The sequence below is a fragment of the Lissotriton helveticus genome, chromosome 3_2, assembly GCF_964261635.1.
Source record: "Lissotriton helveticus chromosome 3_2, aLisHel1.1, whole genome shotgun sequence".
In the NCBI taxonomy this organism is placed as follows: domain Eukaryota; kingdom Metazoa; phylum Chordata; class Amphibia; order Caudata; family Salamandridae; genus Lissotriton; species Lissotriton helveticus.
In genome coordinates this window covers 247734352-247753591 of record NC_136062.1, presented here as the reverse complement: position 1 = coordinate 247753591, position 19240 = coordinate 247734352, and the positions used below count along the sequence as shown (strand labels likewise).

Genomic DNA, 19240 nt, shown 5'->3' with positions numbered 1-19240 from the left:
TCGCAAGCTCGATGCGCATGCGCATCGACAGGCGAGACCTAAAAAGCAAAGTGTGTGACATAATTTAAAAATTAAAGAAATATTAATATTATATATCTAAACAAAATTCATTTATTGTGATTTATGAAAATAGTAGTCCAATCCCACACATCTAGGGTAATTTACAGCCGTGGGCGGCTACCTGTCTGGATTTCCAAGAGTACTCCTTTATTTCAGACTGAAATCTGCTGTCTGCTACTACAAAGAACTGGCCTCTTTTGTTCCGCAATTACGGCAACTAAGAGCGCAGATCAAGGAAGAAGACAGTGGCTGAAAAAGCAACGAGGTAGGTGGAAACATATTCAGTGCGGGAGGGAAAGTGTGATGTGAAGGGATTGGCTGCAGAGCTATTTTCAGTGTTCATTGGCCGTTTAGCCTTAAACAGGCACATGCCCCGCCTTCCCCCGCCCCAGCACAGCACGTAGCGGCTGCACGGAACCCGCCTCCTGTCCCACTAGGCCTCCTGCAGTGAGAGTTGCTAACGTAGGCGACCGCTTCTTAGAGTACAGTCACCATTGGCGTAAACCATCCGTAGAGGAACCGGTAAAAGGGCTTAGTCTGGGTACACTCGTCAGCCAAAGTAGTGCGCAGTCTGACAGCACTGAACACCACCCCACCTCAGCAGCCCATATGCGCGAAACTCTGCCGCGTGCCACCCGGACCGGGCTGCATCACGAACGCGTCACGTCCTTCACCCCGCCCCCTACCCGTGCCTCCACCCGTAGCTGCCGAGCGCCCCGGCATTTCGCCTGGGCGTAGGCCCCACCCTTCGCAAGCCCTTGAGTGAGGCAGGCTGAGGCCGTTCTCCCCGGCTTCCATCTGGACATTTTCTCTTCTGCTCCATTAACCCTCGACTCGGACCAGCCAGGGCCTTCCGGAGTAAGGTGAGTGCAACTTTAACCCACTGGAGACTAACCACAGCGCTGTGGGGCGGAGTTGCCTCTTGGGGCTCCGCTCGTACCGCTCCGCGGGGACAGGACAGGGACTGCTTCCGGGCTCCGCACCAACCACCGTGCTGGAGGCGGGGCCAGACCGCCCCTCTCCTCTCATTAACACGGGCTCTGTTCCGCGGGGGTGGATCGCGGCCACCACCATAGCTAGTGCTTCCAATTGAAATAGGCTTCCGCCCCTTCTCTGCGCTGGTTTGGCCTGTCCTTGTCCCCTTCACACATTACAATGACTTAATTGCTCCCTGTCCCCGCGCCCACTTGGCTCCCTTGATTGAAGTCCTTTCAGATGGCAAGATAGTGGACCTGAGCTCACGTATTCTCTGCAAGGTCCTGCTATAGCCCGTTCAAATGTATTGGAAACGGACGGATATAAACATTCGCGTGTTGGGAACTATACTTTTTTTTTTGTAAGTGTGTATTCTCAGACATATTGCCAGATATCCCAGGTCTTTGGGATCTTGGAGATGGGACACGGGCACATAGTGGTTTGTGAAGCTCACATTAAATAAACAAAAGCTAGAAAATTAATTTCTCGTTTTCTCACTGAAGCAGAGTAGTTATAGGTATTCCTTATATGTAGGAAATATTTTTTTTGCTCACTGGAAATTTAGTTATCTGTAGGTAGTTGTACGTCATCCTAATGAACAATAGTTCTCAGGGCATGTCTGTTTGACAGCAAGTGTCTGCATAACAACAATTTGTTTTCTTGTCCCTGCTATTTTTTACCCCTACATTGATACAAGTCTTAAGAAATTGAATCGGTGTTCACCTTTAACCGTTCTTGTGGATTGTGTTTGTCACTTGTGTGATGTTTCAGAATATGCATTGTAACATTTATCATATTTGGTATGGTGTTAAGGAAGAGTTTAGGAACATAGTGCAGTAGGAATCAAGACAGGTTAACATCGTGAAGAGGCTTTTCACCCGTCTTTAGTTATTTGTTTCTGTCTGTTTCTTGTAACGATATGGCAGTATTTAGTACATAATAGTAACGTGTTTTTTTTTTTTTTTACCGTGAGGGAGGTGGGTGGGCTTGCTCGCGGGACATAGGTGTACTATGCCCTGGATTTTCTTTCTTCAGCTCATCGGGTAGATTTGCATCCAGAGTTGAGGGCATATAGCTGTGTTAATCACCATATTGGGTTTGTACCTAGTGGCTGCACTTCTTTTTACAAAGGCCTGAGTTATATTCATTTCAGCATACAGATGACCTGGTTAATGCTTTTAGTGATCAATTTTAGTTTATAGTCTGGTTGTGGAGTCGCATTAGGAAGGTGTTACGTCAGGTTTGTACAAATTTACCAACAAACGTCCTTACTTAGAAATGGGGACACGTAAATTGTTTTATTAGAAGATGAAATGCGTTGGTTATATTATTAGACCGGATTGAAAAAGACCAAACATTCTCTTTTAGGTGTAGTTCATAAAGTGGGTAATTGCTATAGATTTTGTAGACTTAATTTCATTTTTTAGAATACTGAAGAAAGGGGTTGTTTCCTTTTGGTTTTGGAACAATGAAATGCTCTTGATTAACATCAAAAGTGACGTTTTTTAGAATTCAGTCTTACACTGTAAGATGTGCCCATTAAATATTCTGACTGCAAATGCAAGTTTGTATGGCCACAGAGTGGCACAGACCCCCCAGCTTAATCTTGCTCAAGCATTATCTATTGCAGTTGCTTGTTTTTTCCCCCTTTAAATTAAAAAGTATATGTGTAAGCAGGAGAACTTTTTAGATGCTATCTTTAGAATATACTATTTTCTTGTGCGTTTATGTCATAAACCCACAGTATCTTTGTGCAGTGGTTGGAAACAAATGTACTGGAATTATACTAAGGTTGAGCTCAGAACTGCATGCTAATGATTGTGTGTTGAAGATAAAATTGTATCTCTAACTGTTTGTCAAGGATGCCGACTATCCAGGGTGAGAGTTCATGGGGGTGAAGAGCTGGTCGTGGTACCAACATATAAAAGGAATGGTTTGCCATGGAGAAGAGTGGATGTAGAGGATGGGTGACTTATTGAGAATGTTTGTACTGACCAATTACCCTATGAAAGAATTTGAGATAAAGTTAAGACTTTTTAAATCCGATTTATGAGGATTTCTAGTGGGTGGAGAATTATTGATGACTCATCAATACATAACTTGTGGGTTGTTACCCAGAGGCTTGCATAGCATGCTTATAAGTATGCAAGTCAGTGAGCAACTAGAAGTCTGTTGAAGAATCAATAGACATGCCTGATTCTTGGTAGTATGACCTCAGTTAGCATGGAACATGGTTACATTTACTATTGGTGGAACATTTGGATGTTTACTCCCAAGGTATAATTTTGCATCTCTGTTAGTAGATCATTGGGCATAATGGATTTCACTGATTGAAGCAGTGGCGTTTGCCTGACAGTTGATTTTTGTATCAATTATTGCTATTCACAAGAAGTATTTTGTAAAGAAGCAGATTTTGAAGTGCTTGTTTCTGATAGTGATGTTTCGGTGGTCTCCTTGGATTTTAAGGGATTCTGACTGGAGAGCCTATAAAAATATGAAGTTAACTGAGTATGATCCTCAAACATGCTCTGGTGTAAATGTTCCATTGTGTATTGAAAGAGTACATCACTATGGCAGTGGGGGTCCGATGGAATAATGTGAAAGATTAGGTGCAGAAATGTAAAAGATCATCAATGTAGTGCACTTTTGTAGAAATCAATTTGAGTAGTTGAAGTGTCAAACAGGAGTGTGTTGGTTATTTCCTTCATGATGGTAAGAGAAATGGGTGTTTAAAATGTGATTTATTTGGCAGTGTACGAGCAAGAGTGAAGCATGCACAGTAGGTAAAAACAAAGATTGTATTCGTGAGTCGGTTCAACTGTGGTTTTCGAAGTTTCTCAAGAAAAGGAAATCTAAGTTCGGTTAATCCAAAAAAGTAACACCTGCCAATTTATTTGGTATATTTACTCAAGTTGAATGGCGCTGGAACATGAAGTATTCAGGTAGCTGTGGAACATTCTGGAGTCTTAATTCTCAGAGGCTTTAGGTCAAGGTTGAACAGGAAGCATTGGTGTGTAAGAAGTCGCTTAAAGATTGTGCTCTGAGAGAGAAATGGATAGACGTGTAGAATAGTGGCATGGTAACTTGTTAATGGAAATTCGATGTTAATGTGCTGTTTCATTTTGGGATGTGGCTTAGTGAGTCACAAGCAGTAAGCTTTGGATTCTAAAGAATTTTGGGCTGAAGCAAGTGTTATTTTTGTTCTTTGCTGCTATGTAGGTTGTAGTTCTCCGTGTTGTCTGGTCTCTCCATCCCTTCTTAGGTCTCGCCTACATAAGACCTATTATTGGGGCGTAAGAACCTACAGCCCCCTTTTGATTACTATTGGTTGGCCTTATTTTCACGGTCATCTGCTTGCTTCTTGTTCCTTGGTCTACATTGGCTTGCCTTCCTTTTAACATGTATCCCTCTCCTGAAGCATATCCACTTTATCATCCTTTTGATTGGCTGACTTATATTTTCCTGTTGCTTACTTTTAGTTAACTTTTTCATTTTTGAGTAAGCACTCCATAGGAATGCATGTTTTTTTTCTCCAGCGCTTCCTCTCTCCATCTCGCTCTCTCCCTCGTATGCTGATATCTCTGTGTGCTTCTTACCCTCTAAACTTCCCCACACACCAACCTCTTTGTTCCTCTCTACCTCCTGTGCTTTTCGCTCCAGAATCCATGTTACTCACTCCCTTCATGTGCTGCATTTGCCCTCCTCTCACCAGCTTTATTCATGTTTATTACTTCCCCCTTTGCCCCACACTCTTGCAGTCTTTAAAAACAAGCATTGGAAATGCAGAAGGTCTCGCATTAGAAAAGTTGGAGCTATTGGTCTTGTAAATGTAATAATTTTTTAAGTTATGTTTGTTTTTATAATAGCAAATGTATTAATTTTGTTATTGTAAATGCCAATATTTATAGAATTTGCAAATGTGACACCTATAGCATTATTTAACATCTTTTCGTGACATTTGTAATGAAGCTTGAAACATTGAGAGAACATATTTGAACAAGTGGTGGTGCTGAGTGGTGCTGTGGTGGTGCTGTGGTGGTGCTGTGGTGGTGCTGTGGTGGTGCTGTGGTGGTGCTGTGGTGGTGCTGTGGTGGTGCCGAGTGATGCTGGGGTTGCGCTGAGTGATGCTGGGGTTGCGCTGAGTGATGCTGGGGTTGCGCTGAGTGATGCTGGGGTTGCGCTGAGTGATGCTGGGGTTGCGCTGAGTGATGCTGGGGTTGCGCTGAGTGATGCTGGGGTTGCGCTGAGTGATGCTGGGGTTGCGCTGAGTGATGCTGGGGTTGCGCTGAGTGATGCTGGGGTTGCGCTGAGTGATGCTGGGGTTGCGCTGAGTGATGCTGGGGTTGCGCTGAGTGACGCTGGGGTTGCGCTGAGTGACGCTGGGGTTGCGCTGAGTGACGCTGGGGTTGCGCTGAGTGACGCTGGGGTTGCGCTGAGTGACGCTGGGGTTGCGCTGAGTGACGCTGGGGTTGCGCTGAGTGACGCTGGGGTTGCGCTGAGTGACGCTGGGGTTGCGCTGAGTGACGCTGGGGTTGCGCTGAGTGACGCTGGGGTTGCGCTGAGTGACGCTGGGGTTGCGCTGAGTGACGCTGGGGTTGCGCTGAGTGACGCTGGGGTTGCGCTGAGTGACGCTGGGGTTGCGCTGAGTGACGCTGGGGTTGCGCTGAGTGACGCTGGGGTTGCGCTGAGTGACGCTGGGGTTGCGCTGAGTGACGCTGGGGTTGCGCTGAGTGACGCTGGGGTTGCGCTGAGTGACGCTGGGGTTGCGCTGAGTGACGCTGGGGTTGCGCTGAGTGACGCTGGGGTTGCGCTGAGTGACGCTGGGGTTGCGCTGAGTGACGCTGGGGTTGCGCTGAGTGACGCTGGGGTTGCGCTGAGTGACGCTGGGGTTGCGCTGAGTGACGCTGGGGTTGCGCTGAGTGACGCTGGGGTTGCGCTGAGTGACGCTGGGGTTGCGCTGAGTGACGCTGGGGTTGCGCTGAGTGACGCTGGGGTTGCGCTGAGTGACGCTGGGGTTGCGCTGAGTGACGCTGGGGTTGCGCTGAGTGACGCTGGGGTTGCGCTGAGTGACGCTGGGGTTGCGCTGAGTGACGCTGGGGTTGCGCTGAGTGACGCTGGGGTTGCGCTGAGTGACGCTGGGGTTGCGCTGAGTGACGCTGGGGTTGCGCTGAGTGACGCTGGGGTTGCGCTGAGTGACGCTGGGGTTGCGCTGAGTGACGCTGGGGTTGCGCTGAGTGACGCTGGGGTTGCGCTGAGTGACGCTGGGGTTGCGCTGAGTGACGCTGGGGTTGCGCTGAGTGACGCTGGGGTTGCGCTGAGTGACGCTGGGGTTGCGCTGAGTGACGCTGGGGTTGCGCTGAGTGACGCTGGGGTTGCGCTGAGTGACGCTGGGGTTGCGCTGAGTGACGCTGGGGTTGCGCTGAGTGACGCTGGGGTTGCGCTGAGTGACGCTGGGGTTGCGCTGAGTGACGCTGGGGTTGCGCTGAGTGACGCTGGGGTTGCGCTGAGTGACGCTGGGGTTGCGCTGAGTGACGCTGGGGTTGCGCTGAGTGACGCTGGGGTTGCGCTGAGTGACGCTGAGGTTGCGCTGAGTGGTGCTGAGGTTGCGCTGAGTGGTGCTGAGGTTGCGCTGAGGTGGTGCTGAGGTTGCGCTGAGGTGGTGCTGAGGTTGCGCTGTGGTGGTGCTGAGGTTGCGCTGTGGTGGTGCTGAGGTTGCGCTGTGGTGGTGCTGAGGTTGCGCTGTGGTGGTGCACAAATTGCAAATTGCAAATTGAACCAACTTAACTAAGAAACATTATAACAATGATTTATACAAAAGGCGAGCGCTGCAACCAATGTCTTCCGAACAATGAGTGATTTGATAATGCAGAACAAGGAATTATTTTAGTATCCAGTCAGGAGGGGGGTCATTTCAAACGAGCAAAGCCGAGAGGTTTGGCTTTTGTTGAAGAGATTGGTACAGTGCAAACGTGTAGAACGGATACAATTTGGGAACATCTTGTGAATGTCGGTACTACCCACAACAGGGGCCATCAGCTGGATGTTGCTTTTGCCAACTTTGAGAATCTGCAAGCCCTCCAACCGCTGGCGCTCCCCTGGACGGACCATTATCTAGTCCCTCTTACATGGCAGCTGGGGAAGTGGAGAGATTCCGCCCCTAGACAGCATACAATGGAACGACTCTGGTCAAGGTTGCCAGTGGATAATTGGGTGGCAGAGTTAGTAAGAACCCATCCCTCCCCTGTCACTGACCCCATTATTGCTGACCAGCATATAGGTAATTGGCTGACTAAATCCTTGGATTTATTTATTCCTTAAAAGAGAAGGCTTATTAGGGAAAGAAGAGTTGGCTCCGCTCCATGGTACACCCCAGAACTTAGGGGTCTCAGAACTCTATGCAAGAGACTGGAACGTGCATGGAGGAGAAAACAGACGGAAGACTGTCGATTAGACTATAAGAGAGCGATGAGGAAATATAAAAACGCGCTGAAGGATGCCAAAAGGAGCTTCTTCAGCGATAGGATTGAGAAGGCAAGCAACTCATCAGGGGAATCCTTTAAAATCTTTAAGGAACTCCTGAAAGCCCCAGTCCCTCCAGTTGTGTACGACAACCCTCAGGAAAAATGCGAACAACTCGCGGACTTCTTTCATTCAAAAATTGAGAAGATCCTACTCTCGTTGCCGGCGACATCTCAGCTCCCTGAGTTGGACTCTAGCCCGGTATTATGCCCCGCCGAGCTGTCCTCCTTCGGCCCCTTTTCAGAGGAAGAGGTCAGACAGGTGTTGAAAGGGATGAAGAGTGGGTCTCCCAGTGACCCAGTGCCCATGAAATATCTCAAACTAGTGGCAGATACTTTGTCCGCTCCACTTACTGACCTCATCAACCTTTCACTCTCCCAGGGCACAGTGCCCCAGAGGTGGAAAAAAACGGTGGTAAAAGCATTACTGAAGAAACCAGCATTAGACTCTTCTAATTTGGCCAACTTTAGGCCTATTTCACTTCTGCCCGGCTTCTCTAAAGTCGCAGAAAAGTTGGTCAATCGCCAGCTTTCTTTCCATCTTGAGTCCCATCATCTGCTGGGAGACTCCCAAACGGGCTTCCGCCCGGTCAGGGAACGGACACAGCCTTACTGGCAGTAGTGGAGGAAGCCAGGAGCATTCTAGATTCAGGAGGGTCAGTGGCAGTGATCCTCCTGGACTTGAGTGCTGCCTTTGACACCGTAAGCCATCAGGTGCTCCTCCAACGTCTGTCAGAGGTGGGTGTGGCAGGGCTGGCCTTGAAATGGCTTGAATCCTTCCTTTCTAACCGTTGCTATCAAGTTTGGGAAGGGGTAGAGCAGTCGACCTGGTTCCCTCTTCAATGTGGAGTCCCGCAGGGCTCTTCTTTGAGCCCTACTTTATTTAATACCTATATGACTCCACTTGAAAGAGTGGTCGCCCCCTCGGGAGTGAAGCTCATTAGCTATGCTGATGACACTCAGCTGGTAGTGGGGCTCACTCAGTTGGTGGAACAGCCAGAAGTCTTTCACGACTGTCTTGCTAACGTCCATCGTTGGATGTCCCACTCTGCCCTCAAGTTAAATGGGGAGAAAGCTGATGCTCATGGGAAAATCTAGTCCCTCAATAATTGCTAGCTGCTGGCCCCGGTCCTTGGGTGACCCTCCGCCTCCCAAGAAGGAGATCAAGACCCTGGGAATATGGTTGGAGGAAGATCTCTCCTTTAGGACCCATGCCAGGAAGACCGCAGGGGTGTGTTTCTGCTTGCTTCGGTCAGCTCGCAAGGTTCTACCACTGCTCCCTGATCCAGCTAGGAAGCTCTTGATTCGTGGCCTTATCTTGTCGAGGCTTGACTATGGGAACGCGGTGTTTCTGGGGGCTCCTGAAGCGACGTTGAAAACCCTCCAACAGGTACAAAACGCAGCCGCTAGAGTATTGATGGACGTTCCCAGAAGACACTCAGCGGCCCCAGCCCTGAAAACGCTTCACTGGCTCCCCATTAGGGAACGGGTGAAATTTAAGGCGTTGTGTACGGCTCATAAAATCTTGCATGGCAAGGGCCCGCCCATTCTTGCCCCTATGGCACGCCCCTATAAGCCCACTCGCCCACTGCGCTCGGATCAAAGACATCTCCTGCAGTCAACTAGAGTAAAGAGAGCTCGCTCTGGGGGTAGGCGCTTCTCAGTGCAAGTGGCTGCACTGTGGAACTCCCTTCCCTTTAAGATCCGTTCAGAGCCCAAGATCCTACCCTTTAGGAAACTTTTGAAGACCCATCTGTTTCCAGTGTAGTTGATTGTTTCGGTGCTTCTTTCTTGTTTCTGTACTGCGCCGGGATGCCCCTGGGTAACTGAGCGCATTATAAATTTCATAATAATAATAATAATAACATTTCTACTTTATATCCTTGATGCAGTACATTGCAGAATACGAGAAGCAGTGTACGTAAAACGGTGTATATATTTTAAAGAAACGTTAAGGCCGAAGATGCATGGCAAGGATTTCGGGAACAAACTTCTCTATGTTCATCCTTCACTACTGACATGGACATATTATTGGACAACCAAGAAACAGCCTTGAGAACAAGCGTTCATGTGAAGCAGGGGAGGGGGGGAGAAATGCGAGACAGAAAGTACCGCTGGCCGGCCGTGGGCAGTGAATAATTAGGGGAGGAGAAATGCCCGAGGCCGAGCGAGCGCATGCTGGGGGAAGCTTCAGAAGCCAGTGGGAGGGAGTCTGATTGCTTTGATGTGGACGCAGATGGTGCCTGTGGTGGGAAAAGCGCGTGCGTACAGCACACAGAAAGTTAACAACACAAAAGGGTTCCAGGGACCAGAACTCACAATATGGCACAAATGAGATATAAAAGTAGAGAAAAAGCACCCAACCACTTTGATGAAAGCAAATCGAGTATATGAATTAAATACACACGGGACATACAAATGGGGGGAATAGAAGTAAGAAAGCAAGCCCAAGTGAAGTATGTTTGTCTTGAAAGGTTAAGGGAAGGGACAGAATTGTGATCCTTGTCCGCTGCCAAATTGCATGTTTCGTGGCTGGGCTTCACTATGAGCACACAATCGAATTGACAAGCAAACCGGATCACCCCCATGTCAACAGCCAGGTTAATAGGAACAAGTTAAAAAAAATAAAAGGAGAAACGCGAGACACGGCCTGGCGGCCGTGAATGTGAAAGTTGGGAAGGGGGAGGAGAAACGCGAAGTGAAGTGAATAATTAGGGGAGGAGAATTGCCTTCCTGAGGCCGAGCGCACGCTGGGGGAGGTGCGCGTTGGACAGGGAGAGGGTGGGAGGACTTAAAGTGAAGAGCCAATGAAAGAACTTAAAAAAAGTGCATGTGGCGAGAATGCGCGTCCCTGTGTTCACGTGAACTGCATGAAATCGCCCGATGGTTAAGCTCTGGTTAAGCCCCAATAGCTCTCGCAAGCTCAATGCGCAAGCGCATTGACAGGCGAGACCTAAAAAAAGATGTTTATAATTCCTTGTGGAGGACCGGTCAGAAAGTTGCGCCAGGCTCTTCTGCCTTAAAAAAAAACCCCTCAAACCTCAAAAAAGGTCCCAATTACATTTTTTTTCAATTGCATATCCATTGCGGGTTAGTAAATAAAAAAAATGGTGCCTACCTCTTTAATATGCATGCACAGCTTTGTGTCCAATACACATTCTTGTGTGGTGACACACACATGTGCACAGATATGCCTTCGAGCATGCACCCTCCTATGAGATAATGCGATTGCCGGCAGTGGTTGCGTCAGTTTGCCTTTTGTTCTTGCTTTGTTGACTTATAAGCGGCATTCAACACAGTCCCTCTGGACCTACTGTGGGCCAAAATGGCCAGATGAGGCGCACCTCCATAACTCCGCAATGCAATAGTCTACTTATACACAGACACCTGGGTGCGGGTTAAAATATGTAGGGGTGACAGAACGACAAAAAAGATCCCCCACCTTCATCGATCTAAAATAAGGATGTGTTCTTCCCCCTGCCTTTTTAACATATACACCGCAGGCCTGGATGGTCTTTTATTGGAGGTTTTGAGCGCTCCAACAAAACTAGCAAGAAGACCAGTGCGTAGCCCCCAATATGCAGACAACGACGTCTTATGCAGTCAGACCCCAATCGGCCTTCAGCGCCAAATTACAACTCTCCTTGAATTCACTGAAACTTTAGGCCTGAAATTAAACTATAGCAAAACAAAAATCATCTGTTTTTCGTCGAAAAGCACCCAGCAAAAAGTAAAGTTCAAACGGAAAGAAGCAGGGAACAGCCTTGATTTAGTAAACACTTACACATACCTAGATGTGGTAATGGACACAAGATTACATTTTAAACAGCACATACTGCAAAGAAAGGCTTATTGTCAGTGAAATTGCTATCTCTCCCTCGCAGCTCCACCATTAAGTGAGGCCCTCTCCCGAGCCCCTGCACTCTTAGGTGTTGGTGTTCAAGGCCCTTCTCCACTGGCAGGTTTTACCTGCACCTCATCCCTGGTGGTCCAGTGGACCTCCATGTCCTTTCTTTCGCTCCTGCTTTTTCACTCGTTTTTCCCCTCGTTTCTATCTCCCCCTTTCACTCTCCTCCCGTGTCTTCCCTCCTTTTTCACTTGTTTTTTCCCCCTTTACTCTCCTTCTGTCTTTCCTCAGTTTTTCACTTGTTATTCACCCTCATCTCAATCTCCCCTTTCACTCTCCAGGAGAAGGAAGTGCCATTGTCCACAAATCCACCCTCCGCCTGAGCACACTCCCCGACGAGCCCACAGACCTGTTGGACCACCTTCACGTCAAGATACTGGCCACCCCCACCTTCCGAGGAACCCTCTTCTACTGACCCTCTGGAACCCGCGGATTTTTTGCCCAACTACATAACGGACTTTGCCAACTCCATCACAGACATCAACTTCCCGCATACCATTGCGTCCATCAACTACACCCTACTGCGAGTTCTCATCTTCCACCTCGACAACCAACTGGACCTCTGCACCACATCCCTCCTGGACAACCTCCACAACGTTGGACTCTGCCAAATCGTGACCGAACCCACGCACTCAGCAGGCCACACCCTCGACCCCCCCCCTCTTCACACCAGGAAACTACACCACCTTCAGCCACACCTCCGAACTCCCATGGATTGACCATCGATGCGTCCACTTCACCTTCAAAACACCCACCATCCACAGACACCAGCACCTTCTCCCACGAAGAAACTGGATCAGAAACACCGACGACCAGCTAACTTAATCACTCAGCAACTCCACCTCAACCATTTCGGAAAACGACGACCCCCAAAACCGCAGCACGAACCCTGCACAGATCGATCTATGACCGTGCCAGCACCATAGCCTCCCTCAAGAACAAGCATTTGCAATGCAATAGGTCTCGCATTAGGAAAGTTTGAGCTATTGGTATTGTAAATGACATTTTTTATTTATGTGTTGGTTTTGAAAATAGCTACATTAATAGCTTTTTCATTTACAATGCCAATAGTTTTAACTTTCGCAAATGTGACACCTATAGCATTTGTAATGCAATATGCGTTGTATTTAAGTGACTTAGTGAGTAGGAGGGCACCTAGATAGCTCCACATTTGTTTATGTAAGTGAAATGAAGCGCAGAAGCGCTTTACAAATGAATATGGGGTATTTTGTACAGTGCACTCCCTAAACTCACATATTGAAAGGTGCATGGATATGTGATAATGAAGAACAAGGTAATACATGAAATAAAGAGACTAAGAGGAAGAAAGATTGATGAGGTGAGGTAGGAAGAGAAAGCAAAAGAGAACAGAAGTACGGGCGGGGGTGAGATGCGAGGTGAGAGGAACGCAGAGAAGGGAAACAAGAAGAGAGAATAAAATGCGAGAAAGGAGTTAAATAAATAAAAAATATGACAAGGGAGTGGAGAGAAATGAAGAAGACGGAGGGTGAACGAGAGGGGCGCTGAGACGAAAGGATGAGACGTGAAGACGAACAAGAACGAGAGGTTGGGTTTAGTGAAGGAGACAGCTCGAGCAAACTTTCCCGGGGGGCGGAAGCGGCTGGTTTTATCACAAGGAGGATTAACAAGCTCTTGGCATTGCTGTGGGGGGGGCGGGCAGAAGCGCATAGCTTTGAAGTCTGATGCGGGGGCAGGGAGCGGCACCTTTTAAGTGTGACGGGAGGCACAGACAAATGGTTGTTTGTGACGTGGCTGGTTTGTGCACGGGCGCATAGGTCACATGAACTGTGCCAAATCCGCAGTTGGTAGACTTTTCTATTGCCCAATTACTATAAACTCAGCCAGCAATGCGCAAGCGCATTGGCAGGCCGAGACCTCAAAAAGGAAAGGTACAGCAGATTGTGGTTCGGGTGACGAGATGCAATGGCAAAGAAGCGAGCGCTCCTCCTGCTGTGATAGCAGAGGGTTGATGCCGTTCTGGATTGAGGTTAAACTTCAGCCTTGCTGCTAGCGATACTTTATTTCAGTGGCAGACAAGGGCCAGAAGACTGATGTTTCAAGACCTAGCTGCGTGCATAAACAGAAGATTTTTGTGCCAGCCCGCCATTACATTTCTGATAAAGTACATTTGAGAAAAAAAAAATTGGATGTGAAATCTATCTCACAAACCAGGTAAATGTACAAATAGGCTGTTTGCTGGAGTAAGTGGAATGTCGCACATCGGCTGTGATGCAATGGTTTCCATGGCAACATTTGAGTTTATTGCAATCCATCAGCAGCATTTTCCTCACATTAACACAGCTGCATCGAGAGCGCGGATCCTTCAAGAAAACCACCTGATCGCGAATCCTTTCACTCGTCTATAGCTCGCACAATGGTTTGATGGTGGGGGGCGCTTGCTGCTTAGCAAAAGGCGCGCATGGAACATTTTAACATTTCCTTTAAGAAAATCCTGTTCATTAAACCATGAATCACAAACCCCTCACTGACAGTTCGTTCTGCCACCGCAGTGGGAGGGCAGCACATGTAGGCTGCAGTGGGAGAGGAAGAATAACATTAAACACCACTCAATTCTCCTATCTTCCTCTGCCTTGGTGCAAATTAGGCCATACCGCTTGACATTAGCAACAGCACCTGGATTTGGGCAGTATTTCACACATCATAATCAACACATCCCACAAAACGATGCAACTACTGTGGACTGCAGTGTGTAACACTTGATTTAATCCCAGCCACTGGGTAAACCCTGCGAACCACATTCCAGTTCCCAGTTTGCCGCCTTGTTACAGACAGCATTGCCTAGAACATTACATAGAGTGGGCTTTGGGTCAGCCCCTTAGTGATGACTAGATGGCTTTCTGGACTGCCCCACAGTTCTTTGCTCTTGACTGGATGGCTCGCCTGTCTCTTTACTCTCATTTTTGATACAGCACTCCAATGGAGATCATAGTTTGCTTTTAATTCTCCATCTCTGGTCTGTACGTCGAATGTACGTTTGTGGTCTTTCACTAGCTCCGCTACCTAGTTTCTCTCATAACCCTACCACACTAAAATCTGCTGCAGCTCGGTGTCACGTCTGCTTCCGCTCACCCACTTTTCTCTTTCTTCTCCCAGATTCTTTTTAAATTGCGCTAGTACAGCACATGAAAAACAATATTTCTTTTTAATCTATAAAATTGCGCTCGTACTTGCAAAGCCATCAATAGCCGAAACCAGTCGTGCTTTTAATTGCTTTCAAATTACCCACAATGCGGAGTCATGCAAGGTGCAGACTCCTTGAAAGATCAGAACTAAAACTTCAAAATGCCTGTCGCCGATACAGGCTTTGCAAATGCGGACAATAATAAAAGCTACTGCCATCCGAAAAGCATTAGCAAAGCAAGAGCAGATTTTGCCAATGCTGGTTTGCTCCCTGTGCCACTACAAAAACTAGCTACCTGCAAATACGTTTTGGTCCCGCCCCTTAACTGCCAGTCTGCCTTCCCTCTGTAAGAGAACAAGCAACCCCAAAAGCGTTGACCGTGTGGGGCTTCAGCATTTAGGTGCAGCTCGAGTCCTACGGCACAGTGAACTACGGTAGCCCTCTTTTTGCGGCACTTAGAGCTGCAACTGTGGCCTATTCACCGCTTCTTTTCCAACAGGTAAAAAAAGTGGGAAGAGAAACCTTTTAGGAAATTCACTGCAGCTGATCTTCCCAAACCATTTAAAAACGGAACAAACCCTGATCACTTTAGAAGCTGCATGGCACGGGAACCTCCAATTCCCAATCACGCAGCGAGCTGGCAGGCAAATAGCTCAGCAGATTGAAGTGAACATGTATTACATTTCATCATGACGCAGAGTTCTTCGGTGCCATGCGGGTGTGGGATGCTTAAATAAATCTTCACCACGGTCGAAATGCCTCTTACATTAGTTACAACTTGTAGAATTTGCAACAATGGTGATAAGAAACCTGGAAAATTGATTCATCTAGATACGTTACACTGCAGAGGTTACTTTAACTACCCGTGGTAGGCGACCATTAATTAACGCTAAATAGATTAAAAGCACAAGTCTCATGTAATACATACCAAAATACATTTTCAAAAACAAGCTCTTGGCACGCCCGGACAATCTGAGGAGATTTTTTTTTTCGCGAGGGACGGAGTTAATGACACAGCCACGGACCCCGCTGCACGCAGGGAAGAAAACAGGAAGCCAGGCAACCTTTGTTGGGACGGGGGCGGGGCCAGACAAATCCAGGAAGCAGACGGGAGTCTACCCCGCGCTCCTGTGCTCTGCGTGACTGCGTCTCAGCGCGGCACCCGCCTGCTGCCCAGAATGACCGGACTCAGCGGGCACCCGCCTGCTGCCCAGAATGACCGGATGGCTGCAGAGGGACACGAACGAAGAACATGGTGAGTGGGGCGGGTCTGGTGGGGCGGCGGGGGTCTTGGTGCGCTTGTGTGTGTGTGTGCGCGCGCATGTGTGTGTATGCGAAGGCGGGGGTGGGTTCTCTGTATGTATGTATGGGTGCATGTGTGCATGGGCGCTTGTGTCTCTGTATGCAGTGTGTGTGTGTGTATGCGACGGCGGGGATAGCTTCTCTGGATGTATGGGTGCGTGCATGGGCGCTTGTGTGTCTCTGTGTATGCGCATGCGTGTGTGGTGGTGGAGCTTCGAGGCAGGAGATAGGCACGGCGCCGTGCGCGCCCACGAGGTGCAAACTGCGCTCGTGCATATTTCGTGTCCACATTCCTAAAAACGGGCAACATTAGTTGTCTTGCTGACAGCTTTCAATGCTTTCGCATTGAAAGCTACGTCAGCTCGACCTAAAAACAGCAGCACCCACACCAAGAAAGCTAGATGATTTACCACCGAACTTTGAGAGTCCAGACGCACTTGCCGCCGCATCAAAGTCTGGAGGAACACCAAATTCACAGAAGCCCACAACAGCTTTCAATAAAGAAAATAATGGTTCGGGAAAAATAGCAAAAATTCAATAGGCTGAAGGGACACATACATTATCTATTCCTGTATCAATTATTCACAAGAAAAATCTGTGCAATTTTTCCATCCTAACTCAAAGGCAATTTTGAAAAGTTACAAGTGCTTATGTATTTTTATTTTGCAATTTTGCTTAATTTGAATAATGAAAGTTTCTTTTTTTCTCTTTTTGTCCTTTTCAACATATATATATATATATATATATATATATATATATATATATATATATATATATATCCTTGAAATAAATGGCTTTTGCACGCTGTGAGCGGCTTCGTCTTTTGGAGGCAACTCTGGATGTTTTGGATATAACGGCATGCCCTGCCGTGACGGAGCCCCACTGCACATCATGCGGGTTGGTAGTGCGGAAGACTAAGAGGCACTACAGAAACAGCGTGTCCATTTCGAGGATTTACAATGTCCTAAACCTGACTGTGTTGCACATACCCACTGGGGTAAGACTAACATTTTGCAGGACCGAATGGCGCCCACTGTGGTGTTATTACGAGCGGACTACACAGACCAGAATACTTTTAAGGCACACGCCCACTGGGGCAGGGTATTTCAGTGCACAGGTGGTCTGCTCATGCTGTTCGTGTCTATGCGCCAGTGACCAAGGGCGTGCTCCGCCCGAAACGCGTCTGGCATTTAACTTGTGTGCCGAGCCAGGCTGATGGAAATCCTTGAAATAAATGGCTTTTGCACGCTGTGAGCGGCTTCGTCTTTTGGAGGCAACTCTGGATGTTTTGGATATAACGGCATGCCCTGCCGTGACGGAGCCCCACTGCACATCATGCGGGTTGGTAGTGCGGAGGACTAAGAGGCACTACAGAAACAGCGTGTCCATTTCGAGGATTTACAATGTCCTAAACCTGACTGTGTTGCACATACCCACTGGGGTAAGACTAACATTTTGCAGGACCGAATGGCGCCCACTGTGGTGTTATTACGAGCGGACTACACAGACCAGAATACTTTTAAGGCACACGTCCACTGGGGCGGGGTATTTCAGTGCACAGGTGGTCTGCTCATGCTGTTCGTGTCTATGCGCCAGTGACCAAGGGCGTGCTCCGCCCGAAACGCGCCTGGCATTTAACTTGTGTGCCGAGCCAGGCTGATGGAAATCCTTGAAATAAATGGCTTTTGCACGCTGTGAGCGGCTTCGTCTTTTGAAGGCAACTCTGGATGTTATATATATATATATATATATATATATATATATATATATATATATATATATATATATACACACACATTTAACAAACATACGTTTTGTTTCTTTTTCTCTCTTTGCCCTAGTTAATAGAAAAAAGGATGCTCCTAAACAAGCTATTTGAAACAAGCATTCCTTTAAAGATCACCCTTCAAGTGAGACACAAAGTTTAAATACTCCAACCTCTAATCTTTTATAGTACTCCTATATTATTTGTACGTTATTTACATTTTTATGGGTGTCTCTTCAAAAATTGTCGACGCGTTTCAGCCCCTTTGTTTCTTGGGCCTCCTCAGGATTAGGGCAGGTGAGTGCTTAACTTTCCAAAGATCCACCTAAAGGACCAGATGTACCTTATTTTAACCACATATATACAGACAGACAACTCTTTATATACATATATACACATAGGAGCAATAATTCACATTGTTATACAGTATGTTTGAATCCTATACTTAATCCTGGAGTGGCGGACCATGCTTAAAAGTGAAATAAAATAAATAAACAAACACCCATGTGTGCATTTAAAAAAACATTATAAACCAATGTGTAATACTTAATCAAGAAAGTGTACTGTGCGTGGAGAAGCTTCCAACTCACCCCTCTCATTATAGAGAGTACCAAACAAAGAACTACTCCAACTCTAATAGTTACCAAAATTCTGTAGTTCAACCGTCACGCGTATCCTCATTTCTCTACATCACGGCGCTACAACCAAATACCAAAGTCCTGCATGAATCACTATCTTGCACAGCTCTAGAAAACACGTTCCAAAGTCGCTTATTCACATCTATTAATTGCTTAGGTCTGACTTACCCCAAGCACGCAGGATATATATACTCTTGGAGCCTCCTTGCAATTCTATAAATCTGTCAGCAGCAGCGCGATCCCTATGATGAAAAACGTACATTATACGTGTGTCCTACTATAAACAAAAGGTTCCAAAATCCTCTTTTGGGCAAACCAAATTTCTATAGCTTCCTACCTTAATCTCTAATTTCATCCGCCGCGTATTCAAACCGTCGCATTTGTCGCGTCCAAAAAGCTACTTGCGTGTCACGTGATAACGTGGGAATCATCCTGGACTCAGAGCCCATCTCTTCCTCCTGCTTCCACACCCACCACCTCCTACGTAAGACATTCAAATGGATCCCCCTCGAACACAGAAAGACAGTCACCCACGCCCTGGTCACCAGCAGACTAGACTACGGCAACGCATTCTGCCGAAATAAACAAAAACCTCACCCGCAAGCTACAGAACATCCAATACGCCGCCGCAAGACTGGTCCTCAAACTGCCAAGACACTGCCACATCTCCCAGCACCTGTGCACACTCCACTGGCTCCCCATCGAACCTAGAGTCACCTTCAAGATGCTCACCCACACTCGCAAGGTCCTCCATGACACCGGACCAGCATGCCTGAACAGCCGACTTCAATTCCACGCACCCCAAAGGACCCTACGATCAGCCCAGCTCTCCTACGCCGCAGTCCCCTGCACCAGAAAGACCAAATCTGGAGGCAGCTGGAACCTGCGAACCCTCCCCACCCCCCAGCGCCT

General features: G+C 47.5%; 1 protein-coding gene across 2 annotated transcripts in view; it reads left to right on the top strand.

Moving 5' to 3' along the window:
* The first annotated feature begins 445 nt into the window (after positions 1-445).
* Positions 446-19240, top strand: part of CSK (C-terminal Src kinase) — a 797455-nt gene continuing 778660 nt past the window's right edge. The window contains exon 1 of one of the 2 annotated variants that reach the window (XM_078685133.1): positions 446-923. The gene's annotated coding sequence lies outside the window, so the exon portion shown is untranslated. The remainder of the gene's footprint in view (positions 924-19240) is intronic. The other variant, XM_078685131.1, reaches the window with a different exon arrangement.